General features: G+C 45.4%; 1 long non-coding RNA gene across 1 annotated transcript; it reads left to right on the top strand.

Moving 5' to 3' along the window:
* Positions 1 to 55: 55 nt before the first annotated feature.
* On the top strand, positions 56 to 24657 carry LOC119968660. The gene is made up of 3 exons (XR_005461167.1): positions 56 to 353; positions 19369 to 19588; positions 24425 to 24657. It is a non-coding gene; the product is annotated as an uncharacterized LOC119968660 (long non-coding RNA).
* The last annotated feature ends 1702 nt before the right edge of the window (positions 24658 to 26359 follow it).

Below are 26359 nucleotides of genomic sequence, written 5' to 3'. Positions count from 1 at the left end.
CAGCTCACCTGTTGCTGAGCCCTTGTTTGTACCTCTGTTCCCTTGAGATTTGGCCTTTCCTGTGCTTCCTTGGCTGGCCACCCCTATTCTATGACCTGTATACTAGCTCACACCAAATCCTCATGTCTCTTGTATCTTTGTTCTCACTGGCCTACATTGGCATCGCATTAAGCGACACATCAAGTTTAAAGTTCTCATCCGTGTTTTCAAATGCTTTCATAGCCTCAACCCTCCCAATTTCTGCAACCTACTTCCTGCTTTTCTAATATTGGCATCTTTGCACATTTGCCATTTGATGGTGATGCCTTCAGCTGTCAAGGCCCTAACCTCTGGAATTCCTTACATCGGTAAAGGTAAAGTTGCCATAGTCCCAGTTGACCAAAGACTTCTTTCTCTTTTAGAGGGGGAGAGCTGACTTGTGGTGATCTAACCTGAGGATCAGCAAACTTTAGGCAAGGGGCATGGTTATCATGAATAACCTCAACCGGTACGGGAATTAAACCACGCTGCTGGCCTTACTGTGCATCAAAAATCAGGGGTGGGATTCTCCGACCCCCCGCCGGGTAAGAGAATCACCGGGGGCTGGCGTCAATCCCGCCCCCGCCGTGTCCCGAATTCTCCATCACCAGAGATTCGGCGGGAGCGGGAATCGCCCCGCGCCGGTCGGCGCCCCCCCCCCCGATGATTCTCCGGCCCGCGATGGGCCGAAGTCCCGCCGCTGTCAACCCTCTCCCCCCGGCGTGGATCAAACCATCTACCTTACCGGCAGGAGCAGGCGGCGTGGGCAGGCTCCGGGGTCCTGGAGGGGGCACAGGATGATCTGGCCCCGGGGGGTGCCCCCACGGTGGCCTGGCCCGTGATTGGGGCCCACCGATTGGTGGGCGGGCCTGTGCCATGAGGGCACTCTTTTCCTTGGGGACTCCCTCCCCTGAGCATGCGCAGGGATGACGTCAGCAGCCGCTGACGCTCCGGCGCATGCGCAGACTTACACTGGATGGCGAAGTCCCTGCGGCCCCAACTGATGTGGCGCCAAAGCCCGTCCACGCCAGCCGGCGGCGCGCCAACCACTCTGGCGCAGGCCTAGCCCCTCAAGGTGAGGTCTTGGCCCCGTCTCCGCACCTTTGGGGCAGCCCGACGCCAGAGTGGTTCACGCCACTCCATCTCGCCGGGATCCCCCGCCCCGCCGGGTAGGGGGGGATTCCGTCCCAGATGTCTAGCCAACTGAGGTAAACTAGTCCCGTGTTTCCTTTCCTAAACCTCTATCTACCTCTCTTTGTTCTTTAAGACACCCTGTAACACTCTTTGACCAACCTTTTAGTCAGCTACCTTAATATTTCTCTGTGTGGCTCAGTATCATTTTTTGAACTCCTTTGAAGCACTTTGGGAATTTGTTACTAGTCACTAGCTTTTCTGATTGGAGGGCTGTGATTAGTGGTGTTCCACAGGGATCAGTGCTGGGACCTTTGCTGTTCGTACTATATATAAATGATGTAGAGGAAAATGTAACTGGTTTGATTAGTAAGTTTGCAGACGACACAACGATTGGTGGAATTGCGGATAGCGATGAGGACTGTCAGAGGATACAGCAGGATTTAGATCGTTTGGAGACTTGGGTGGAGAGATGGCAGATGAAGTTTAATCCGGACAAATGTGAGGTAAAGCATTTTGGATGGTCTAATGCAGGTAGGGAATATACAGTGAATGGTAGAACCCTCAAGAGTATTGACAGTCAGAGAGATCTAGGTGTACATGTCCAAAGGTCACTGAAAGGGGCAACACAGGTGGAGAAGGTAGTCAAGAAGGCATATGACCTGCTTGCCTTCATTGGCCAGGGCATTGAGTATAAGAATTGGCAAGTCATGTTGCAGTGATACAGAACCTTAGTTAGGCCACGCATGGAGTATAGTATTCAATTCTGGTCGCCACATTACCAGAAAGATGTGGAGGCTTTAGAGAGGGTGCAGATGAGATTTAACAGGATGTTGCCTGGTATGGAGGGCATTAGCTATGAGGAGCGATTGAATAAACGCGGTTTGTTATCACATGAACGACGGAGGTTGAGGGACGACCTGATAAAGGTCGACAAAAATTATGAGGGGCATAGACAGAGTGGATAGTCAGAGGCTTTTTCCCAGGGTAGAGGGGCCAATTTACTAGGGGGCATTGGTTTAAGGTGCGAGGGGCAAGGTTTAGAGGAGATGTATGAGGCAAGTTTTTTACACAGAGGGTAGTGGGTGCCTGGAACTCGCTGCCGGAGGAGGTGGTGGAAGCAGGGACGATAGTGACATTTAAGGGGCATCTTGACAAATACATGAATAGGATGGAAATAGAGGGATACTGACCCCGGAAGTGTAGAAGATTTTAATTTAGATGGGCAGCATGGTCGGCACGGGCTTGGAGTGCCAAATGGCCTGTTCCTGTGCTGTACTTTTCTTTGTTCTTCATTCTTTAAAGGCATGCATGCTTTTATGAATGTGAGTTGTTGTTGACAGTTCTTTATTTAATAAATAAATTTAGAATACCCCATTATTTTTTTTCAATTAAGGGGCAATTTAGCATGGCCAATTCACCTACCCGCCACAATATTTTGTGTTATGGGGGTGAGACCCATGCAGACCCGAGAAGAATGTCCAAACACAACATGGACCGTGACCCGGGACCAGGATCGACCCAGGTCTTCAGCACAGTGTGGCAGAAATGTTAACCACTGCGCCACCATGCTGCCCATTGACAGCTGTTACTCATAAAATCAGAGTTCTGTCCTCTCTAGTCCAGATATTTGAAGGGTTCTTAGCTTTTATCCATCAAGTAACTGGACTTTCTGCTCTGGACAATGTCCAATTAGTGACAATGTCCTTGTGAATATTCATACCAAACTCAAGTGTGGAGATTGCACACCACCACTAGAGCTGTAACTACTCTGAAGCAGGGGTACTGGATTAAAGGTCTATAGCTGGCTTGCTATTATCCAGTAAACAACCACATCTTTCCACTTCTCTGATAAACTGACCTGACAAAGATATCTCAAATCTAATCTGTATGAGTATCATGTTGGAACAATAGAGAAAGCTCCTTCCATCAACATTTTTCTTTTCACTGAGGTTATTGGTGTCAGCAGCAATTTAAGTGAAGACTGGCACTGAATGCTGACTGTAATTACAACATCACTCCCAATTGCAGTTGACTGCTGATCCTATTTTAATGCATAGTAGATGGACATAAAATAAGCCGCGATCAAATTGTTTCAGAATTGTGATGAGCTCTTTGTTATGTGTCAAATACTGGATGCCATTAGGCAATCCCCAATGGTTTGTTGTCAAATTGCAATCCTTTTACACTGGGAAACGTCAAATAATGGCAGTGCTCTGATGAGTACACTCTCCAACTGTAAGAGAAAGGTCCTCATTTACATTGTTTCACAGTATAGGCGCTAACTACAGTGAGCCCAACAATTCTGATAGACACTTTCTGATTTCTAAACCAATTTTGCCAACATTCGGGTGATTGAAGTTAATGGTCAGTTTTTGAACCATTGGCGATTCCTGGAGCTCAATTGCTTTCGTCAATGAACGTGGATTTTAGAATACGTACAGCAACCATGTTCATTTGCTTTTCGTTTCCACTGTTCCAACTCACATGATATTTGCAAAGGAGCTTGTTGTGTTATGTAATTTGGAATAACACAAGCTGCCACTTGATGCAGTTTTGAGTAAAAGATGCTCCAGACTTTGAAGTGAGTTCAATGTGTTTTATTGAACTATCAGCACAGTTCTCAATGAGTTCGACTCTCTGCTAATCTAAATGTAGTAACTCAGTCTAACTGAACCAGCCTTGCTCTAGCCACATGCTGGGGTGTGGTGCTGAGGATACACCCTGTCTCACTCTGTAGATGTTGGTCTGTAGAAAGAGGTGGGGTGTGAGTGCCTCATCCCTTTTATAGTGAGATACCACCCCTGAGTGTCCTGACTGCTCATTGGTCGTGTCCTATTCTATGTGTTTATTAGCTGCATGTTTGCATATCATGACATCTCCCCTTTTTTATGTTTTGTTGACGTATGTGAATGTATTTACATGTGAATGAGTCTGTCTAACATGACTGATGGAGGACAACAGAACAGAGCAAACAAAACAAAGGTTTACAAGTCTATTCTGTGGCTTGTGTCTGATCCTGGTCGACCCCCAGAGAGGTGATGGAGGGGACGACGGTGCCTTGACAGCCTGGATGGAAGCCTGACTGGTGGCCTCATGGTGCGAGGTATCAGGAGGTGGTAATTCAACATATATAAATGGAGGAGAAAGTGGTTGCGGGCAGGCAACTTTGCGCAGTGCCCATCGATTCCTTCGCACGATGGAGCCATCAGCCATACGTACAACATAATAGTGTGGCGCGGCCTGTCGAACAATGACAGCTGGGGCACACCACCCACCATCTGGTAACTTTATCCTGACAGTGCCTGCCGGGGATAGAACAGCCAGATCGGTGGCATGGGCATTATAGCCCTGCTTTTGACGGTCTCTGAGCTGCTGCATCTTCTGCAGCACCGGGAGGTGATCCAGGTTGGGCATGTGTATGGCTGGAAGTGCCGTCCACAGGTCCCTGTTCATCAGGAGTTTAGCCGGCAACATGCCAGTGGACAATGGAGTCGCCCTGTACGCGAGCAGTGTAAGGTGTATGTCGGAAGCAGAGTCCGCGTCCTTGCAGATGAGCTGTTTCACAATGTGCACCCCTTTCTCGACTTTTCCATTGGACTGCGGATTGTGCAGACTGGAGGTGACATGCTGGAAGTTGTATGACGTGGAAAACGTGGACCATTCTCGAGTGCTGAAGCACGGGCCATTGTCACTCATGACGTGATTGGGATTCCATGCCTTGAGAATGTCTCCTTTCAGGCTTTGGTGATAGTCCGAGAGGTGAGGTCCGGGAGCTTCAGCACCTCAGGTAATTCGAGAAATAGTCGATGACCAATGCATAGTCGCGACCATTCGCATGAAAGAGGTCAATGCCAACCTCAGACCATGGGGAGGTCACTATATCATGCTGTTGGAGCATCTCCTTGCTCTGTGCTGGCTGGAACTGCTGACAGGTAGCACAGTTCAGGACCATGTCCATGATGTCCTGGCTGATGCCAGGCCAGTAGACAGCTTGCTGGGCTCTGCCTCTGCATTTCTCGACGTCCAGGTGTCCCTCATGAATCTGGCGCAGCAACAAGCTCTGGAGACTGAGCGGAATGACAATACTGTCCAGCTTGAGGAGGATACCATCAATCACCGTCAGGTCATCCTTCACACAGTAAAATTGTGGGCACTGCCCTTTCTGCCAGCCATTGGTGAGGTTGTGGATGACGCGCTGCAAGAGGGGGTCTTTAGCTGTCTCATCATAGATGAGAATTACCTTCTCATCTGTCGCCGGGACAGTGCTAGCATACAGCTGCACCTGCGATTCGATGTGCTGGATGATCTCCAGCGGCTCACTGGGCGTGGTGACGGAGCGGGACAATGCATCAGCGATGGTGAGCTCCTTGCCAGGTGTGTACACCAAGTTGAAATCATACCTTCTAAGTTTAAGCAGGATTCTCTGCATCCGATGCGTCATGTCGTTTAGGTCCTTGTGGATGATGTGGACCAGAGGCCTATGATCCGTCTCGACAGTGAATGTCGGCAGGCCGTAGACATAATCATGAAATTTGAGGATGCCTGTGAGAAGACCCAAGCACTCCTTCTCAATCTGTGTATATCTGGTTTCAGTGGGCGTCATCGCCCCTGATGCGTAGGCTACTCGTGCCCAGGATGACGTGTCATCTCGTTGAAGCAACACCGCACCGATGCCATCCTGACTCGCATCTGTGGATATCTTTGTCTCCCGATCTGGGTCGCAGAATGCTAGGACTGGTGCAGTGGTGAGCTCGGCTTTCAGCTCCAGCCACTCTGTCTGGTGTGCCGCCTTCCACTCAAAGGAGTTGACTTTTTCATCAGGTTGCGTAGGGCCGTGGTGTGTGTGGCCATGTTTGGAATGAACTTGCCCAGAAAATTGACCATAGCCAAGAAGCACAGCACTGCCTTTTTGTCCTCAGGGATCTTTATCGCCTCGATGGCCTTAATTGTGTCTGTCTCCGGGCGCACACGACGCTGTGAGATCTGGTCGACTAGGAACTTGAGCGTTGATGTGCCAAAACAACATTTGAACCTGTTTAACTTTAGGCCATTGACATGTACACAGCGGAATACCTTCTGGAGATGGGACACATGTTCTTCCGGGGTCGTGGACCATATGATGATGTCGTCCACGTACACACAAACCTCTTCAATGCCTTCCATCATCTGCTCCATGATGCGACGGAATATCTCCGATGCTGAGATGATGCCAAATGGCATGCAATTGTAGCAGTATCTGCCAAAAGGTGTGTTGAAGGTGCAGAGCTTCTGTTGGACTCTTCCAGCTGGATTTGCAAAATCCCTGTGATGCATCCAATTTAGTGAAGAATCGCGCATGTGCCATCTCACTCGTGAGGTCCTCCCACTTTGGGATGGGGTAGTGTTCCTGCATGATATTCTTATTGAGATCCTTGGGATCAATGCAGATGTGCAGGTCCCCCGAAGGCTTCTTTACGCACACCATCGAGCTGACCCAGTCAGTCCCGTCGGTGACCTTGGATATGTTGCCTTTTTGATGAAGATCCTTGAGCTGTGCCTTCAGGCACTCTCTCAGTGGAACAGGGACTCATTGTGGTGTGTGGACCACTGGCTTGGCATCAGGTCATAGAAGAATCTTGTATCGATACGGCAGCGTGCCCATCCCGTTGCACACATCTGGATACTGGGCGTGGATGTCGTCGAAGATGGCCTGAAGAGCCACATAGGTGAATGTCGTGGTGTAAACTCTTTGAAGGAGGTTCAGCTGCTTGCAGGCATGTGCACCTAGTAGGGATACCCAGTCCGGCTTAACAATTTCAAAGCGTAACCGTGCTTGTGTGTGTCGGTTACATACGTGCAGATGGCAGGATCCCAGTGCCGTGATGGCATTCCTGTTGTAATTCAGGTGCTTGCAGGCAGCTGGAAGGACTGTGGGGGGCTTCTTAATGCGTCTGAAGTCTGCCTGTGAGAGGAGGTTGGCAGAGGCACCTGTGTTCAGCTTGAACTGAATGGTGCAGTGGTTGACTTTCATCACTGCTCGCCATTCATCCTCGGAATCCACAGCTGGGATGGATTGGACTTGCGATGTGTCTGGTGTGGCATATTCACACGTTGTAATAATGCCCACACGGTAGGCGTTGTCCAAGCATTCATCATCTGGATCCGTTGCACTGCCTGGATCAGAATCCTTTCAACGTTGTTGCACACTCCGGATGTGCCGTCATTGGAATTGGGAGCGCTGGCTCCTGACTGGTGGTACAGATCTGCAAAGGGCTGCCTGGTGGCCTGGCTTCCCGCAGTTTAAACAGCATCTGCGTCTTGCAGGGCAGTGTTTCTTTAAATGGGCGGTGCAACAGTTCGAACACTTCATGCCGTCGGAGTCCTGACGCTCCGTGAGTCGGTGCACATGCGCAGTGTGGTTTTCAAACCTTTGCACCTGCGCAGTGTGGGTTTCGGCCGCTTCGTTATCCCATACACATCGCGCATGCGTCGGGTCCACTTTTGTCAATGTTGAGGCGTCCGGGAGATGGCCTGCACACTCTCCGCCTCGTGGGAGGCTATTCTATCATTTTCTGCCGTTTTGTACTGGGAATAGCGATTTTTAGCATGCTCATAAACTGTGCATGTTTCAATCACGACTGGCAGGGTCATATGCTTGACCTTCAGTAACTGCTCTCTCAGAGGATCAGAGTGAACTCCAAAAATGATTTGGTCTCTGATCATGGAGTCAGTGATATCACCGAAGTTGCAGGATTGCGCTAGCAGTCTAAAGTTGGTTAAATATGAGGTGAAGGACTCGTCTTTACCTTGCAATCGCTGCTTGAATATGTAGCGCTCAAAGATTTTGTTGGTGTCCACCTCACAGTGGCTGTCAAACTTGTCCAGGATGGTCTGAAACTTTATCTTGTCCTGGGTCACGTGCTGGGGTGTGATGCTGAGGATACACACTGTCTCACTCTGTAGATGTTGGTCTGTGGAAAGAGGTGGGGTGTGAGTGCCTCATCCCTTTTATAGTGAGATACCACCCCTGAGTGTCCTGGCTGCTCATTGGTCGTGTCCTATTCTATATGTTCATTAGCTGCATGTTTGCATATCATGACAGAGCTCACCTTTCATTTCATTGATGGATCAGTAGATGATAAAGGCAAGTGGAATTGGTGAAGTTGCAATTTAACTGGGCTTGCGACCATGTCCTGCTATGTTTCTTTAGAGCATTGCAGCAATAGAGCCACATTCTTGCACATCACTAAGTGCGTTCCTTTTGTATGTCCATGAAAGACTTGTACTAAATAGAAAACAGTGGAAATAAAAAGAAGAATAAACGCACGCCAATCTGGAAAGCATTTCTCAGAAAATTCTGGGAATACATCGCAGGTCAGTCTGTCTCTGTAATGAGAAAAGACAGATTAATGGTTCAGTTAGAACATTATGGATACTCTGGGGTTTGTTTTCTCACTTTTTTTTCCTCAGCTCTCATTGATGTTGGGCACATTAGCAGAACAAACAGTTTCTCCTAACTAATGGATTGAAATTGTGCAACATTAATAAGACATGCACGAGTATAGTAAAAAGCAAACGTTGCTGAAAATCCTCATTTTGTCTGGCAGTATCAGCTGAGAGAAGAAGAGTATCAGGTCTGTGTCTTTCACCAGTGGGGTTCTGAGCCGCACCTGCTAGGAGGAGGATCAGAGAAGCAATCTTGCTGGAGGCTGCCTCCAAATTGGTTGCCTTCAAACCCATCATCCCATTCAGAATGCAGAGTGGGCTGGTGGTGCTGGCCCAATGAGGGGCTTGGCAGCTTTCGGCCCCCGACAGGCCCAACAGGAGTGGGAGCTGCAGCTGAGGCAGATCATGCTGCAAAATTGGGCTCCCTTGCTGGGTGGCTCCATATTCAATACAAAAATGGAATCTAGTCTGGAAAGTCAAGTGAGGTGGAAAGGAAACCCCTCTGTTGAATTAGCCTTTTGGTGGATTTGCTTACTGTCACGTGTACCAATGTACAGTGAAAAGTATTTTTCTGCGAGCTGCTCAACAGATCATTAAGTACATGAAAAGGAAAGCAAATAAAAGAAAATACATAATAGGGCAACACAAGGTATACAATGTAACTACATAACACCGGCATCGAGTGAAGCATTCAGGGGTGTAGTATTAATGAGGTTAGTCCATAAGAGGGTCGTTTAGGGGTCTGGTAACAGTGGTGAAGAAGCTGTTTTTCAGTCTGTTCGTGCGTGTTCTCAGACTTTTGTATCTCCTGCCCGATGGAAGTAGTTGAAAGAGTCAGTAAGCCGGGTGGAAGTGGTCTTTGATTATGCTGCCCGCTTTCCCCAGGCAGCGGGAGGTGTAGATAGAGTCAATGTATGGGAGGCAGGTTTTTGTGATTGACCGGGCTGTGTTCACGACTCTCTGAAGTTTCTTGCGACCTCGGCTGTTGGACTGTATCTTTTCGTGAATGCAGCTCACTCTTTGTGACATGGATGCCTGTGGCTCCCATGGCTCCCTACAGAGAGACTACCTGGATTGAGATTGTGGGCGCTGCATGTGACAGGTTGGAGGGCTGCAAAATCACCCCCCATTGGGGTGATAATTATGGAAAGTGTCTGCCGTTTCCTTGGAACTGGCAGCTAATCCGCAACCCAAGCTGTCCCAGGAAGGCCCCCTTGATGGTGAGAATATATTGGGGTGTCGTCCTAACGCAGCTCCCTCACCACCCCATCCCCCCCCCCCCCCCCCCCCCCCCCCCCCCACCCCGCCCAGCTTACCATTTTCCAGGCCTCCCCACCACCAAGCCTACTATCACAGGCCTGGTAAAATTCAAATTGTCAAAGCTGTTTCTCTCTCCAAATACTGCTTGATCTGTTGAGTACCTCTATTACATTTTTAAAATTTCAGATTTCCAGTATCTGCAGTATTTTTGCTTTTCTATATGATATACAGCAGTGTGATGGTCTCAAATTATTTGATGTGCTGTGGTTTCAATAACCCATCTATTTTAATATATTTTTACAAATGAAATAGAAATCAAAGGGAAACGTATTAAACAGCATAATTTACAGAATGATGAGGCGTTCACATTAATTCTTGACCTCCTCAGTTGTCAATTTTTTGCCAACTAGTTCCTGTTACTTGACAATATCATCATTTTGAATCACCACTCGAGGGATGTGTTAGGGAATTATACTTCCACGTAATACTGTCCAAGCTCTGATGTTCAGCTGCCATAGTTGTATTTTCGTTTATTTGGTGTTATGATCCCAGCTGATGTCATCACTGGAGAAGTTAGATTCCAAAGTTGAACCTAGTAATAAGTCATAATTGTAAATAATTTTTAAACCGAGGAGTGTACTTACTGAAACAGATTCACAGGATGCTGTTGACTATTTAAGCAAACATGTATTAAAGATGAAACCTTAAGCCTATTACATTGGACAACAAGAAGGTTGGAAATGTTTCAACACAGACACCAAGGCAAAATGATCCAAGCCCAGGCAATCCCTTTTATCCCAGCAATACCCTTACAGACCCAGTACTCAGGTGAAGAGGCACCACTACTTCCACACCAATGGTAGAACTGGTTCAGCTGCAAAGAGGTCTATTTTCCAGGAGACGTCTGAACATTCACTGGAAGTCCTTCCACATTTGGCATCTCCCTTGAGATTGAAAAAAACTCACTCCAAATTCACGATTAATTTAACTTTAGAGCACTGCATTCAAGTGCCCTAACTAATTTCTTCAGCGGTCTGGCATCACTTTTAGCTTGAGAGAGTTTTAAACCTTTCCATCTTCATTGTAAGGCATATCCATACCAACTGAAACTAAAACCGCTTTTCTTGTCTCTCTCTGACTGTGTGTGGGTCTTTTCTTTGATCCCCTGTTGCTAGGTAACAGCACAGATTCCTTTCTACTGACAGCAAATCTCAGGTTTCACCTTTCTAAACACACAAATAAAAAATATATAGATTAAGCTTAAAGCTATATATTGTTCCTGATACCCATCAATATAACATACTTAATCGTCTAGATTGTCGTGCGACAATCGCCAGGCAGGAATGTACCCTTCCAATCGGGGAACACTTCAGCAGTCAAGGGCATTCAGCCTCTGATCTTCGGGTAAGCGTTCTCCAAGGCAGCCTTCAGGACGCACAACAACGCAGAATCGCCGAGCAGAAACTTATCAGCAAGTTCTGCTATTCATGTCGCATTACATTCACCCCCCACCATCTTCCCTGGGCTTTCAAAATCCTACCAACTGTCTTGGCATAAGACAATTCACACCCCCTTAACCTGTGATTATCCCTCTCTCTGGATCTGTAAAGACTTAATTACCTGTGAAGACTCGCACACAAAATATTGTCTTGCATCTTTCACTTTGTCTATATATATGTTTCTGGAACCTACCTCTTCATTCACCTGAGGAAGGAGCAGTTCTCCGGAAGCTAGTGATTCGAAACAAACCTGTTGAACTTTCACCTGGTGTTGTAAGACTTCTTGCTCTGCTCACCCCAGTCCAACGCCAGCATCTCCACATCTAGTTTACTAACATTGGTAAGCTGGAAAAATTAAGCAGTGGCTTCAAATTGCAATATGCGCAATTTCAGGGTAGTACCAGCAACACAAATTCACTTAATTCAAAGAGAACAACTTATCTTCATGCAATGATACAATATAAGGGACACACCATTTTTCACATTGGAGAACCACCCAACTTGTAACTGTTTCTCCAGTATTTCTGATTTCTTTGTCTCAGTAGAAACCTTGCAACTTCTTCTTTAAATATCTGATTGCTGGAATACTGTCCTGTTACAAAGACTTCCCGGTTAGCTGTTGTTGCAGTCTTTTGTCTTACATCACTCTGTTCACAGCCTAACAGAGGTCAAAGACTATCCAGTATTATGAGTTTGAGATTTGATCTCAAATCACAGAGACAGGAGAATTAATTGTTTCTTTAAAATTCATGGGGAAGCATCAAAGCAAACTCATTCGTACCTTTATACTCATTACCTTGACCTTTATGTAACTTGCTTTGAAAGAAATTGTCAGAACATAGAAATAGGAGTCAGCCATTTGGCCCTTGTAGCCTGCTACACCATTCCATAAGATCATGGTTGATCTAGCTGTGGTCTTACATAGAATTTACATTGAATTTATGGTGCTGAAGGAGATCATTTGGCCCATCGAGTCTGCACCAGCCCTTGGGAAGAGCACCTTACTTAAGCCCACGCCTCCGTCCTATCCCTGTAACCCAGTAACCCCACCTAACCTTTATGGACACTAAGGGCAATTTAGCGTGGCCAATCCACCTAACCTGCACATCTTTGGACTGTGGGAGGAAACCGGAGCATCCGGAGGAAACCCACGCACACACGGGGAGAACGTGCAGACTCCGCACAGACAGTAACCCAAGCCAGGAATCGAACCTGGGACCCTCGAGCTGTGAAGCAACTGTGATAACCATTGTGCTACCATGCTGCCCTTAACTCCACTTTGTTGTTTACCCCCATAACTGTCTACTCCCCCATCCATTAAAAATCTGTCTAACTCTACCCTGAGTAAATTTAATGACCCAGACTGCACTGCTTTCAGGGGAAGAGAATTCTGCATACAAATGAGGAATAAAAGTTTCTCCTAATCTTAGTCTTAAATGGTGGGCCTCCAACTTTTAAATTGTGTCTCCTAGTTCTAGTCTCTCCATCCTGCTGGTATCGACCCTATTCAATCCCTTCAGGATCTTATGTGTTTCAACAAGATCACCTCTCATTCTTCTAAATTCCAATGAGTATCGGCCCAACCTGTCCAACCTTTCTTTATAAAATAGCCCTTCATCCCAGAAATAAGTCGAGTGAGCTTTCTCTGAACTGCTTCAACACAATTAAACCTTTTTTTTTCCCAAGTAAGGAGACCAAAACTGCCCACATAGTAACATTTAAAATAACTTGTTTTTAAAAAATATTTTCAGTGGAAAAATGGTCAAATATGTTGAATGTGTATTGTACTTATTTTCTTCAGTCCAGAATCATTTTGAAACCATGTTACCCCCCTCCCCACCCACACCTCCAACCCACGCCCCCAATCTAGCGAATATCTTCCAGTTATCTATCTCATTTCTCTCTGTTGAATAGAAGTTAACTTTTTCATCAAAAACAAATTAACAAATTATCTTTTTCGGGGCAGGATGAAAATGAGGAGAGCACCAGGACCAACATTGTTGCCTTAAGCCAAGCAAAAAGCCATGCAGAATACAATATAGATTAGGAACAATCTACAGCCAAAAACATATATATATTCGGTGCATTTAAACTCACCTTTGCATCATGATTTTGTCAATCAGATATTAAATAGCATACATATCCTTTTCCATTAAAATGGTGAATTTAGTTTACATTTTATGAAAACAAAACTGCTCTTTTTTCCTTATCTGAGTAAATGGGTTTTAAACAATGGCAGCAAGAATAACCTAACGCATATTTTCCTCTGTTCATTATTTTTATTTTTTCATGGAATTCTTAAAGTTTCTTAAAGCAATCGGAGGCCATTTGGCCCATTAAGTATGCACTGACCCTTCAAGATGAGCACTCTAGCCATGTCCGCTCCCTCGGCCACCCCACCCTATCTCCGTAACCTAATCTGCACATCCCTGGATATTAAGGGACAATTTAGCATGGCCAATCCACCAAATCAGCAAATCTTTGGACTGTGGGAGGAAACCGGCGCACCCGGAGAAAACCCACGCACACACGTGGAGAATGTGCAAACTCCACACAGTCACCCAAGGCTGGAATTGAACCCAGACCCTGGTGCTCTGAGGCAGCAATTCCAGCCACTTTGCCACTGTGCGCTCCATTTACTGAAACAATAAATGCAAGTAAAAAGTAATACACCCGATTTTAAACTAAATTTTTGTGAAAATTAATGAACAGAAGGAAAGATGTTGCTGCCTTTATTTAATTCTGAGTACCAATGCATAACCATAACAGTATATTACATTTTCTCTCGAAAACCAAAGGTCACACAGGCATTGCTTTTTCACTTGTGAAAGAATCCTTTACAGACGAGGAACAAATTGTTCTCTCACAGAATTAAGGTCATTTTCACAAACCAGCCCTCCTGTTAAAAATAGATCCAAAGCATTTAAGAAACCACAAAACTTAGCAGATACCATGCTCTATTACTCTGACTGAAAAGGAAATGATAGGCCTTCATTAGAGTTGCATAACCTCAGACCGATTACTCTTGATAGTTCAGCAAGCTGTGCACGCAGTGGTCTTTTGCTTCCAATTTTCGCACCTCTGCTGAAGGTGCTGCCGATTGCTGAAGTAAAGCCAGCCAGTGGCACTTCATCCAAATGACTACTTTTCATATTTCAGCATGGATAACAAAGCTTGGCAGCTTCTGGGAGCTTCACATTAGAGTCTGATATTATCCTTGAATAATGTTCATGCACATTATACTTTCCAGCAGCGGTAACTGGATACCAAACAGCTGCTGGACTGTTGCATAAGAGTAAAAATTGTCTTACTCCAAGTTAGTGCACTCACCATGCAAATCTTCAAACAGCTTTTAACTGCAGGAATGGCAGGACCATTCTCAAAAAGGCTTACTGAGATGCTTTTCTACATTGAGGGATTATATAAATGTACGTATTAGGTACTGTTGTAAAATATGTGGAGGCAGCTTTTTGAACCTTTTAAAAACTTGCTGAAGTGACCCCTCTGCATCGTCAGAGGAAAAGGAAGAACCTGATGTGGCCAGGACACCTGAAGACACTCACTTGGCTGTAAAGGATGCCCAGGATGAACACATTCAGCTTTAGCTAATATGAGTCAGTGAAGCAATCAGGTAATCCAATTCTGACCCCTGCCGTTGTGCCAGCTGTTGGTTCTTGGGGTTCCCGCCATTGATAATATCCTGTGTCAGTCAGAAGTCGTTGGATTTCCATCCCATCAGCTTGCCTCAATATTTTCTGAGGCACCCCCATCTCTCAGCCTATGAGGATTTTAGGATTATTGGCTTCTAAATATTGGGACAATTTAAAGGTTAAATGCTGGGGGTGTAGTGTGTTTGACTGCAGTGGTCCTGTTTTTAAAAACAACTGATTCTGATTTGTAAAGGCCTGGGAGCTTTGAGGACCCAGAAGGTGAAATCCAGCTCATCATGTTCGAGTCTCTGGAGTGCAACTCTAATCATGCACAAATTCCTGGCTTGGAATACCACAGAGGCTTGGCCATCAACAACAACAGCTTGCATTTATACACAACCTTTAATGTAATGAAGTGTTCCAAGGCACTTCACAGGAGCATTATAAACCAAAGCATGCCACCAAGTCATATAAGGAAATATTAGGTCAGATACCCAAAAGCTTGGTCAAGGAAGTTGTTTCAAAGGAGTGTCTAACAGGGAGAAATGAGGTAGAGAGGCAGAGAGGTGTAGGAGAGAATTCCAGAGCTTGGGCCCTAGGAAAATGAATGTACACCCATCAGTGGTGGAGCAATTATGATTAGGAATGCACAAAAGGACAGACTTAGAAGCGAGCAGATATCTGGAAGGTTTGTGGGATTGTAGGATATTAGAGACATGGAGGGAGAAAACCATGAGCAGGATCTGAAAAGAAAGATACAATTTTAAAATCATAATGTTGCTTGACTGGCAGCAAGTGTAGGTCAGTGAACACGGGAGTGATAGGGGAATGGCAGAATGTCACTTGTTGAAGACGTCGGCAACAGAGTTTTGGATGACCTCACGTTGACACAAGGTAGAATCTAGGAGACCAACCAGCAGTTGTTTGGAACAGTCAAGTTTTGAGGTACCCAAGGTTTGGATGAGGGTTTCACCAGCAGATGAGCTGACACAAGGGGTTAAGTCCAGCAGTTTTGTGGAGGTGGAAGGGAGCAGTTTCAGTGCTGCCATGAGTACGAGTCCAGAAGCTCATCACAAGATCAAGTGTGCACTAGCATTGTGAACAGACTGGCTTACTCTCAAAAAGTTGCCAGGGAGACAGATGGAGTCGGTAGTTAGGGAATTGAGTTTGAAGCAAGGACTGAAAAGAATGGCTTTAATCTTCCCACCTTTTAATTGGAGAAAATTTCTGCTCATCCAATACTGGATGAACTGTCTGATAATTCAGCAACAGCTGAGAAGTGGAGAGAGGTAGTGCAGAGAGAGAGCTAAGTGTCATTAGCACAGATGTGAAAAATAGAGTTGTGCCTTCAGATGATGTTGCCAAGGGGAAAAATTGGATCCAAGGATAGATCCTTAGGGGACACCAGGTGTGTGTGACAAATGGAGAGTTTTAGGATTATTGGCTTCTACATCTTGGGACAATTTAAGGGTTAAATGCCTAGGGTGTAGTGTGTTTGACTGCAGTGGTCCTGTTTTTAAAAAAAAATATTCTGTTTTGTAAAGGCCTGCGAGCTTTGAGGACCCAGAAGGTGAAATTAACCAAAGGTAAGTGGTTTTCAGTCTGGGCTAATAAACTGTGGTTTGCCTGGGTAAAGTCCCTGGGAGTTAAGGTACTTTCAGTCTGCAGAGTTAATTTGCTTTTTCGGATTGGGGCGATGTCACTGCTGGCTGGAGCAAAGGAATGCAGAGAGTCTGTTTTGGAGAAGGCTTTGAAGAGAGGAGAGGTGAAGTCTGATAGTGAATCCACAATTCTCTCACAGTAGGATAGTTACAAAAGAGTAATAATATTTAAAGCCGAGCAGTCTTGTCTTTGGACAAGGAAGAAGCTGAAACACACCAGGCGAACCAGCTTTTTGAAGATATTCAGCTAGAGTCTGAAGGGGTTCTAACAGGAGTAGAATCTGTTTTATAACACAAGTATTACTCTATGCCATGCTGATTTTAAGATAGTTTGAGAGCTGTATGTTTCTTTTCTTGTTGTTTGATTGGAAATTCAGTAGGAGTGTTTTAGGGGCAACCATAAGCCGTTCTCTTCAAGTGTGAATTAAAGAGTTTAAAATTGCATTCACAACAAATTTTGGTTTAAAAAAAAACAAAGCCCTATTTCTCCATGCAATCACTCCTGGAGTGAATCATTCCTTCTGCACAGTCTTGCAAATAAATTAAAATTTTGGGGTTTTGGTCCAGTATCCTAACCATTGGTGAGGCAGCACGGTAGCATAGTGGTTAGCATCAATGCTTCACAGCTCCAGGGTCCCAGGTTCGGTTCCCGGCTGGGTCACTGTCTGTGCGGAGTCTGCACGTCCTCCCCGTGTGTGCGTGGGTTTCCTCCGGGTGCTCCGGTTTCCTCCCACAGTCCAAAGAAGTGCGGGTTAGGTGGATTGGCCATGCTAAATTGCCCGTAGTGTCCTAAAAAGTAAGGTTAAGGGGGAGTTGTTGGGTTACGGGTATATGGTGGATATGTGAGTTTGAGTAGGGTGATCATTGCTCGGCACAACATTGAGGGCCAAAGGGCCTGTTCTGTGCTGTACTGTTCTAAATTCTAAATTCATTGTTGGGATTGGTCTAGGATCGTAATAGTGATGATCTGAAACCATTGCAAGTGATTCTCTGATTCCAATTCAATAGGGAAGAATGGAACCAGGTGAGAACAGCCCCATCTAGGTTGGATAACAGTGCTGGAGGATAGTGTGGTCAACTATGTTAAAGACTGCAGACATGAGGGAAGGATGAGGAGGGAAAGTTTACCTTAATCTGTCACATCGGATGCCATTTGTGATTTTGATAAGTACTGTTTTGGTACAGTGGCAAAAGTGAAAAGCTGCTTTGAGGTATTCAAAGGTGGAGTTCTGGAAAAGGTAAGAACAGATTTGGGTGGCAACAATATGTTCAAAAATCTGGGCGAGGTTGAAGATGGTACAGTAATTTGCAAGGGCACAGGGGTCAAGAGTTGTTTTTTATTAGGAACGGAGTGATGAGCACAAATTTGAAGAGTGAATAATTTACAATATTGGCTAACATAGGGGATAGCATTAAATCAGTGGAAATATACCACTTTAACTGTAGCTGAAGAGAGAAAATGGTGTATTTTTGATTTGGCAATGAGACTGGTAGAATTGCTAATATTATAAGTGTATATTTATATCACCTATTCCACTTGCAAGTTGATAACATTTATCAGGCAGTGTGTTACACAGAGCACATGGATATAATCCAAGATCCAAATTATTTTGCATCCAATTTAGCAACAATTGACAGAAGCCGAAGAGAGATTAATAGGATTTTTTTAGGTGAATCAACATGAACTCTTTTGGGCTGCTTGTTATAATGGGGTAACAAAGGTGAGAACTTTTCAACCTCAAGATTTTTGAAAATGGAATCCATAAAAGGAGTAGAAAATCTGACAGCTCCAACTTTGAGTCCAGCCAAGCTAAAGATAAAATTAGCAGGTAGGTGATTCTGGAGGGCAGCCAGGGAGAGTTGATCATCTGGGATGGGGGTCAGATAATGATTTTTGATTGGCTAATAGGAGCATTAATGACCCTCCTGACCCCAGATAAATCATTTACAAAGCTTTTTTGGGTAAATGCTCTGAAGGAGCACTAGCTCAAAGTCAAATACCAATAGATGTAATATGTACAACATGTATTCCGCATGATAGTTGAAACTTCAACATGATAGTTGAAAATCCCATCGGGATACATTTGGCATAATAGGACCCTAATATGATTGGGTAAATTAATGCCCTATCTATATTTTCTGGAAGATTGGTTTGCCTATTTCAGAACCTCCAATAAAATTGTGGTGATATTGATGTCAGTGGAAATGCAGGAATAGTAAAAGAATGAAAAAGCTTTCATTTTCATAACGGGCTTCAAAGCTTCAGTATGACCGAAATGTAACTCCTAGCCAATGCAGTACTTTTAAAGTGTAATTACTTTTATTGTGGTACACATGACAGCCCATGTATACACAGCAAAGTCACACAATTAGCAGTGGGACAATGACCAGTAACAATAAAGATTACTATTATTATGCTTTTAGTAATATTGGTTGGGCGATACATATTGCCTGGGATATTGGGGACAACTCATTGGGATTTCTCTAAAAAATGTCACGGATCTTTTTCATTCCACCTTAGAGGCTAATGTCTTATTTGAATATGGCACCTCGGGCATTTCAACATGTTGTGTTTTATACCTTGGAGATATGCAGATGACACACTAATTCCTGTGTCTGAAGAAGAGATTTTATTCACAAGTGCTTTCTAAAATTTCTGCTTTCCAATGCTTTCAGCTTGCAGCCGCTTTATTTCAGTTTGATTTCTCTTTTTCTTTGTAGCCATAGCAAGGTTTGACTAACAGCACACAGAATAGAGGAGTCAACAGACACACATAGTCAAACACCGAGCAATTGAATAATTGAATACTGCACAACACTGTCTCAGTGCTGCATTGGAGTGTTAGCCTAGATCAGTCTCTGGAGACCTTGAAGTAAGGAGCCACCAACATGAGTTGTCTTCTCAGATCTTCTGGCTTTCCGCAAGCCCATGTTATTCCAGGTCTGTACCCTGCAGCGTTGTATTTTAGCTTGGATCCTCTGCCTCTGCTCCTCACTCTTAACTTTACTTAACAGAGGGCAGCACGGTGGGGCAGTGGTTAGCACTGCTGTCTCACAGCGCCGAGTTCCCAGGTTCGATCTCGGCTTTGGGTCACTGTCCGTGTGGAGTTTGCACATTCTCCCAGCGTTTGCTTGGGTTTCGCCCCCACAATCCAAAGATGTGCAGGGTAGGTAGATTGGCCATGCTAAATTGCCCCTTAATTGGAAAAACAGAATTGGGTACTCGAAATTTATATTTAAAAAAAATTTACTTAACAGGACCTTTTCCAGATGTCTGTTATTTTCTTTTGATCAGAAGTTCTTCCTGGGATCTTTCTCGTTTCCCTTTAGGACTTGTTCCTTGAAGTTCCCTCTCCCTGTGGATTGCTGTCAACTTGGTATCTCCTTTGAGATCCAAAACTCACTTGACATATACTGTTCCTTTAACTCTAGAGAAACTCATTTCAGATTTTTAGATTTATTATTCTCAGCATTCGGCTAGTATATACAGCTACAGGGGCTTAACCTGCTCACTTCACCTTAGAGCATAATCACCAACTGAACTGAAAACTGTTGTTTGATCCCTGTGGGTTCCCTTATCTGCCACCCTGTTGCTAGGCAACAGCACTATTTGTTTCTCGGCTTTGTTTTTTTTTTAAACTTCCCTATTACCTGATTTCAAATGCAGGTATGCAAATAAACCCACACACATTCAGACGTTTTAAAAAAGTGAAGCCACAACCCAAGTTCTCTTTGTCCCTTTCTCAACACACAAGTACAGAAATATAAATTGAACTTGAACCTAAAGCTATGCCTTAATCCTAACACACTCAAATACAAATACAACTTGCTGAACTCTCTCTATTTCTCAACAGTATTTGGTAAACTATGGGCGGAATTCTCCGCTCCCGGGAAAAATCGGGAGGGCCGTCGTGAACTTGGCCGAGTTTCACAACGGCCTCGGAGGCCGCTCCTCGCCCCCTATTCTCCCCTCCCGGCGGGGCTAGGAGCGGCACTCCGTAACTCTCGGCCGCCGGGCGGTGCGCTGAGAGTGACGCGATGGCGGCGCCTATGTGACATCAGCCGTGCATGCGCAAGTTTGTCGGCTCCAACCCGCGCATGCGCGGCTGCCGTCACGACGGCTGACAGCTCGAACCCGCGCATGCGCGGTGGCCATCTTTCCCCTCAGCCGCCCCGCAAGACGTGACGGCTTGATCTTGCGGGGTGGCGGAGGAGAAATAGTGCGTCCGATTGAGACACCGGCCCGACGATCGATGGGCACCGATCGCGGGCCTGTCCCCTCCCGAGAACAGTCGTGGTGCTCATTCCCCACCAGGCCCCCTACGAGCCCCAGAACGGGCATCTCACAGCGATTTCACGACGGCAGCGACCAGGTGTGGTTGCCGCCGTCGTGAAACGGTCGCGAACGGCAGGCTGCTCGGCCCATCCGGGTCGGAGAATCGCCGGTCGCCGTGAAAAACGGCGAGCGCCGATTTTTCCGAACGGGGGGGTGGGAGAATCGTGGGGGGTGCCAGGGGGTCGTGAAATTAGTCGGGTCCCTCCCGCGATTCTCCCACCCGGCGTGGGAGCGGAGAATCGTGCCCTATATGTTTTATAAATGTGAGAACAAATGCACAGCTAATAACCCTCAACTATGTTATTTACAGATCTAACATGTTTTTGAGATCTATAATGTATACTTTCTGACAGTGAGACTAACCAAATAATGTCAAAGTGGTGATATTGCCAGTAAATAGTAATGGGTTTCTTGAGTTGGAAATCAAATAAGCCAGTTGTGCCTTTGCAGTTCTGCTGTAAGTTAACTAGTGAACACAATTGCAGTAACAGAAGGTTTGGCAGTCTATTTTGGAAGAGAATTAGAGGGACCTTTGAGGTGTCACATTCAATGGAAGCTTCATACTTCCTGCACATGGAGGACCAAGGTTTTGTTCTCTTGAAAAGAAGGGTCAGAGTTATAGAGTCATGTATGGCTCAGAAAGAATACATTTGGCCCATCAAGTCCATGCCCGCTCCCTGCAGAGCAAGCCAGTGAGTCCTACTGCCCTGCTCAATCTCTGTGACCCTGTAAGGTTACTTCCTTCAAGTGTCCATACAAATTCTTTTTGAATTAATTGGCTATTTCTGCTTCGAATATCCTCATGGGCAGTGAATTCAAGGGCATTGTCAGTTGCTATATTAAAACGTCCCTTTCTCAGATCTCCCCTCTAAGGCTGAAAACCTGAAATGTGCCTCCCCCAGTCCGTGTGCCATTAGATAATGAAGGAGTTTTTTATTTTCTACTTGTCTAAGCCAGTCATAATTTTGTTACACCTGTCAAATCATCACTCAGTCTCTTTTGCTCCATGGAGAACAACCCCAACCTTTTCAACCAACCAGGTTGTCAATGTCAAGATGCGACATCAGAATGCTAGGGTACCACCATGCCTGGAGCCCGATCACCCAGGGCCCCCCAATCACCTAGCAGATCCCCCAAGTGTCGGCACGCCTAGTCCACATTTGTGGAGATCAATACCAATGCTCACTCAGGATCTCCATGACACAGGCATTAGATCCTGCATATTTGGTAACTCTGGTGAGTGCATATTAAAGTGAGATCCTGTTAGATCTCGTGAGGCATAACAAGCCAGGTAAATCTCACGACAGGCCTTGCGAGATTTACAGCTGCATCATGTCCCCAGTTGGGTGTGGCACTGCCATTAGATTGTTCTCGATGTTTCCTGTCATGAGGAATCTAGAACAAGGGGACACAGTTTAAAAATAAATGGTCTTCCACTAAAGACGCATGTGGAGATGCCGGCATCAGACTGGGGTGAGCACAGTAAGAAATCTTACAACACCAGCTTAAAGTCCAACAGGTTTGTTTCAAATCACTAGTTTTGGGGGCACTGCTCCTTCCTGAGGTGAATGAAGAGGTAGGTTCCAGAAACATTTATACAACAAAGTCAAAGATGATACTTTGAAAGCGAGCATTTGCAGGTAATTGCCTGCAAATGTTTCTCGAATCTACCTCTTCATTCACCTGAGGAAGGAGCAGTGCTCCGAAGGCTAGTGATTTGAAACAAACCTGTTGGACTTTAACCTGATGTTGTAAGACTCCTTACTAAAGACGGAGATGAGGAAATTAATCTCTCAGAGGGTTGATAGTCTTAGGAATTCCCTTCCACAGGTAGAAGTGGAGGTAAGATTAGTTAAACAGATGTTTGATCAACAAGCAAGTCATGTCCACCTCTCTGTCCTTGGCCTGTGAAACCCAACACAAACTTTTTACAATCTATTGTGGTGTCCTAGCATCACCACCTCCCCCATCCCCCAACAAGGCAACCTGTCACCTGCTCTTAAGCTTTGCTTTCACATAGCACTTACCCTTGTTCTATTATTAACATATTCTGCTATCTCACCTTTATTCCACTATCAGCACCTTCTTTAGTCTTTAACTCAACCATTAACATTCCCTTTGTCGTATGCCCAAGCCATGTTTGTCAAATTTCTCATGAGACCCCACCTATCCCTGACCTTCCACTCTGCTCCCCCTGCTCCAGGTATAAAATCTATTACATTTTTCCATGTGTTTAGTTCTGCAGAAGGGTCATATGGTCTTAAAATGTAACTCTGTTTCTCTCTCCACAGATGCTGCCAGACTTGCTGAGTTTTTCCAGCATTTTCTGTTTTATTATATATTATAATGTCTCCTCTGCTTCTCCATTACTAAGATTCTGATACAATGATCACTCTTACCCAAATGTTCCCTCATAGACATTTGGTCCACTTGACCCACCTCAATTTCCGGAATCAGATCCAGCAATGCTTCCTTCCTTGTTTGCCTGTGAACTTGCAGGTCAAGGAAGTTCTCCTTGATGCATTTCAGAAGCCCTTTCCCCTCCTGAACTTTACTTTAACATAATCCTCATCAATAGTCAGTTAATTAAAGTACACCAACATCACCACTCCATAGTTCTTGCACTACTCTGTGCTGCAGACTTGTTTTTCCTTTGTTTGAAAATTAATCTATTATTGTTCTCTCACCTCCTCCAACTTCATACACAAGGTAGTGGAATCTGCGTACAACATACAAATAAAGTGACTTTTATTTTGAGTTAGCATTGGCTATTTTGGCCGATGCATGTGAATTAGAATTAGAATTAGAACAGTACAGCACAGAACAGGCCCTTCGGCCCTCAATGTTGTGCCGAGCAATGATCCTACTCAAGCCCACGTATCCACCCTATACCAGTAACCCAACAACCCCCCCCCCCCCTCCTTAACCTTACTTTTTAGGACACTAAGGGCAATTTAGCCTGGCCAATCCACCTAACCCGCACATCTTTGGACTGTGGGAGGAAACCGGAGCACCCGGAGGAAACCCACGCACACACGGGGAGGACGTGCAGACTCCGCACAGACAGTGCCCCACCTGGGAATCGAACCTGGGACCCTGGAGCTGTGAAGCATTGATGCTAACCACCATGCTATCATGCTGAAGTAAACAGCAGCAAAAGTTACATCTTAAAAATTGTTTCATTTTTGCGACAAACTAATGGCAAAGTTAGAGGTTATTTAAGCAGAAACTGTACAGTATCTTCAGACACTGGCAGAAACATGGTTAAATGTTCAGCATAATGTTGCAGTTGGAGCTTCACTGTTTCTCTGTTAATTTCATTCAAATGTTTTCTCACTGCTTGCTTCACTATTGACGTAGATTGAATCTTGTGAGGTTGCTGTATTTGCCTGTGTGATGTGAACTAAGTTCATCATTATAAGTAAAGTCTTTCAATTGCAGATGGAGAGGACACCCTTCCATTCTCTAACACTTACCTAGAGATCCTGCTGCAGTACCTGAGGGACTAAAATTAGATGATATACACCAGAGACAGGAGGAAGAGGCAAGGCCCTCCAATCAAGCAGCCATGGGTGGAAGTGGCCGAGGTAGTGAGCAGCAGTACGGTCCCTCAAAGCTGGAGACAGTGCACCAACAAGTTCAAGGACCTGAGGATGGCAGGAAATGTGAGTGGAATAACACTTCCAGCTGTCAATCCAACTCCCCCCCGGGGATAGTCACCCTTGACAACCCTTGCCAATGCAAGTCCATCTGTCCACTGGCAAGCAAGTCTTGTACAAGTAGGCTGCCGATGTCAGCAGTGTTGTGCTGTGAAAGCCTCAGACCCTGAGGCCTGTTACTCATACATGTTGAGAGAACTGATCTTCTGCCTCTGCGCCCTGTATTGGGAGTCTTATCTCCTTGAAACTGGATCTATATGCCAATCACCTTTGCCCTGTGGAACAGCTTGTGGCTGAGGAGAAGGGAACTGGTGCTGCTGCTGTTGGATTGCTTGCTACTCCTAGCACAGTTGATGTTGCTGCTGCTCTCATCAGAGGCACACAAACTGCTCCCATGCTGTGGTGGAGGCTGAAAGCAGGGAAATGCAGATCAAGGGAAGTGGAATGCAAGACAAGGTGACGTGACTTCCAAGACATTGGAAATCACCTGTTAAATAATGAAAGCAAACGCACAGAAGAATGAATGCAAGCCTCTAGCCTGGACTGGAGTTTGTCAGTTCCACTGTTCAAAAGCCTCCCAGATCGTCAGTTTCACTGAAGAAGCACTTCCTGCCGTGCACTTGCCTTGTTAACGCTGCCAAGTTGCAGGCAGCTTGGGAAATCCATAAATTGTTTGCTAAAGCCAGAAAGCGAGCTTAAAACAGGTGTGTTTGGCCTATTTGCATATTAAAATCGCTCAGCAACAGCCTGCATGCAAACACACCTGGGTGGAAGTTGGAAGTTGGATGTGGGCAGAACGGTGTCATGATCCTGATCTGTCATCCCACTTACGGGATTTAACACCCTGCATGCGGCCGAGCCCGCCTCCTCTTGTGCAAATTTACTTAATTCCCAGTGGAAATCCAGGTCTGTTAACAGCACAAAGTTCAAAGCCAAACAGAATTAAATTATGCTATGAATATTAAACATCACGACATTTGTGGTTTGAGCCAACAACTAAAGTTGGCAAACACATCTGGCTGTTTCACCTTCGAATCACTTGGTTGATTGCACTTTCACCTCTGGGTCAGAAGGGTTATGAGCTCAAGTCCTGCTCCAGGATTTAAGCAGAAAACTTAAGTCTGAAACTCCACTGCAGTACTGAGAGAGTGCTGCGTTGTTGGAGGTTCTGTCTCTTTGATGAGACATTACACAGTAAAGTGAGGCCCTGTGGGCTCTCTCAGGTGGATTTAAAATGTTCCATGAAATTGCTTTTACGAAGAGCCAGACCAGTATTTATCCCTCAATCAACATCACAATATCAAATGATCTGGACATGCACATTACTGTTTGTGAGAGCTTGCTGCACACAAATTGATTGTCTACATTATAGTATTGTAGTTACGAAGGAGGCCCAAAAAGGTGAGCCGTAGAATCATAGAATCATAGAATTTACAGTGCAGAAGGAGGTCATTCAAGACTGCACCGGCTATTGGAAAGAGCACCCTATCTAAGCCCACACCTCCACCCTTCCCCGCACCTCCACCCTATCCCCGTAACCCCACCTAACCTTTTTTGGACATGAAGGGCAATTTAGCAGAGTCAATCCACCTAGCCTGCACAACTTTGGACTGTGGGAGGAAACCGGAGCACCTGGAAGAAACCCACGCAGACACGGGGAGAACGTACAGACTCCGCACAGACAGTAACCCAAGACAGGAATCAAACCTACTAGTGT

The sequence above is a fragment of the Scyliorhinus canicula genome, chromosome 7 (genome assembly GCF_902713615.1).
Source record: "Scyliorhinus canicula chromosome 7, sScyCan1.1, whole genome shotgun sequence".
NCBI lineage: Eukaryota > Metazoa > Chordata > Chondrichthyes > Carcharhiniformes > Scyliorhinidae > Scyliorhinus > Scyliorhinus canicula.
Note: the sequence above shows the minus strand (reverse complement) of the source record. Positions and strands in the feature narration are given on the sequence as shown.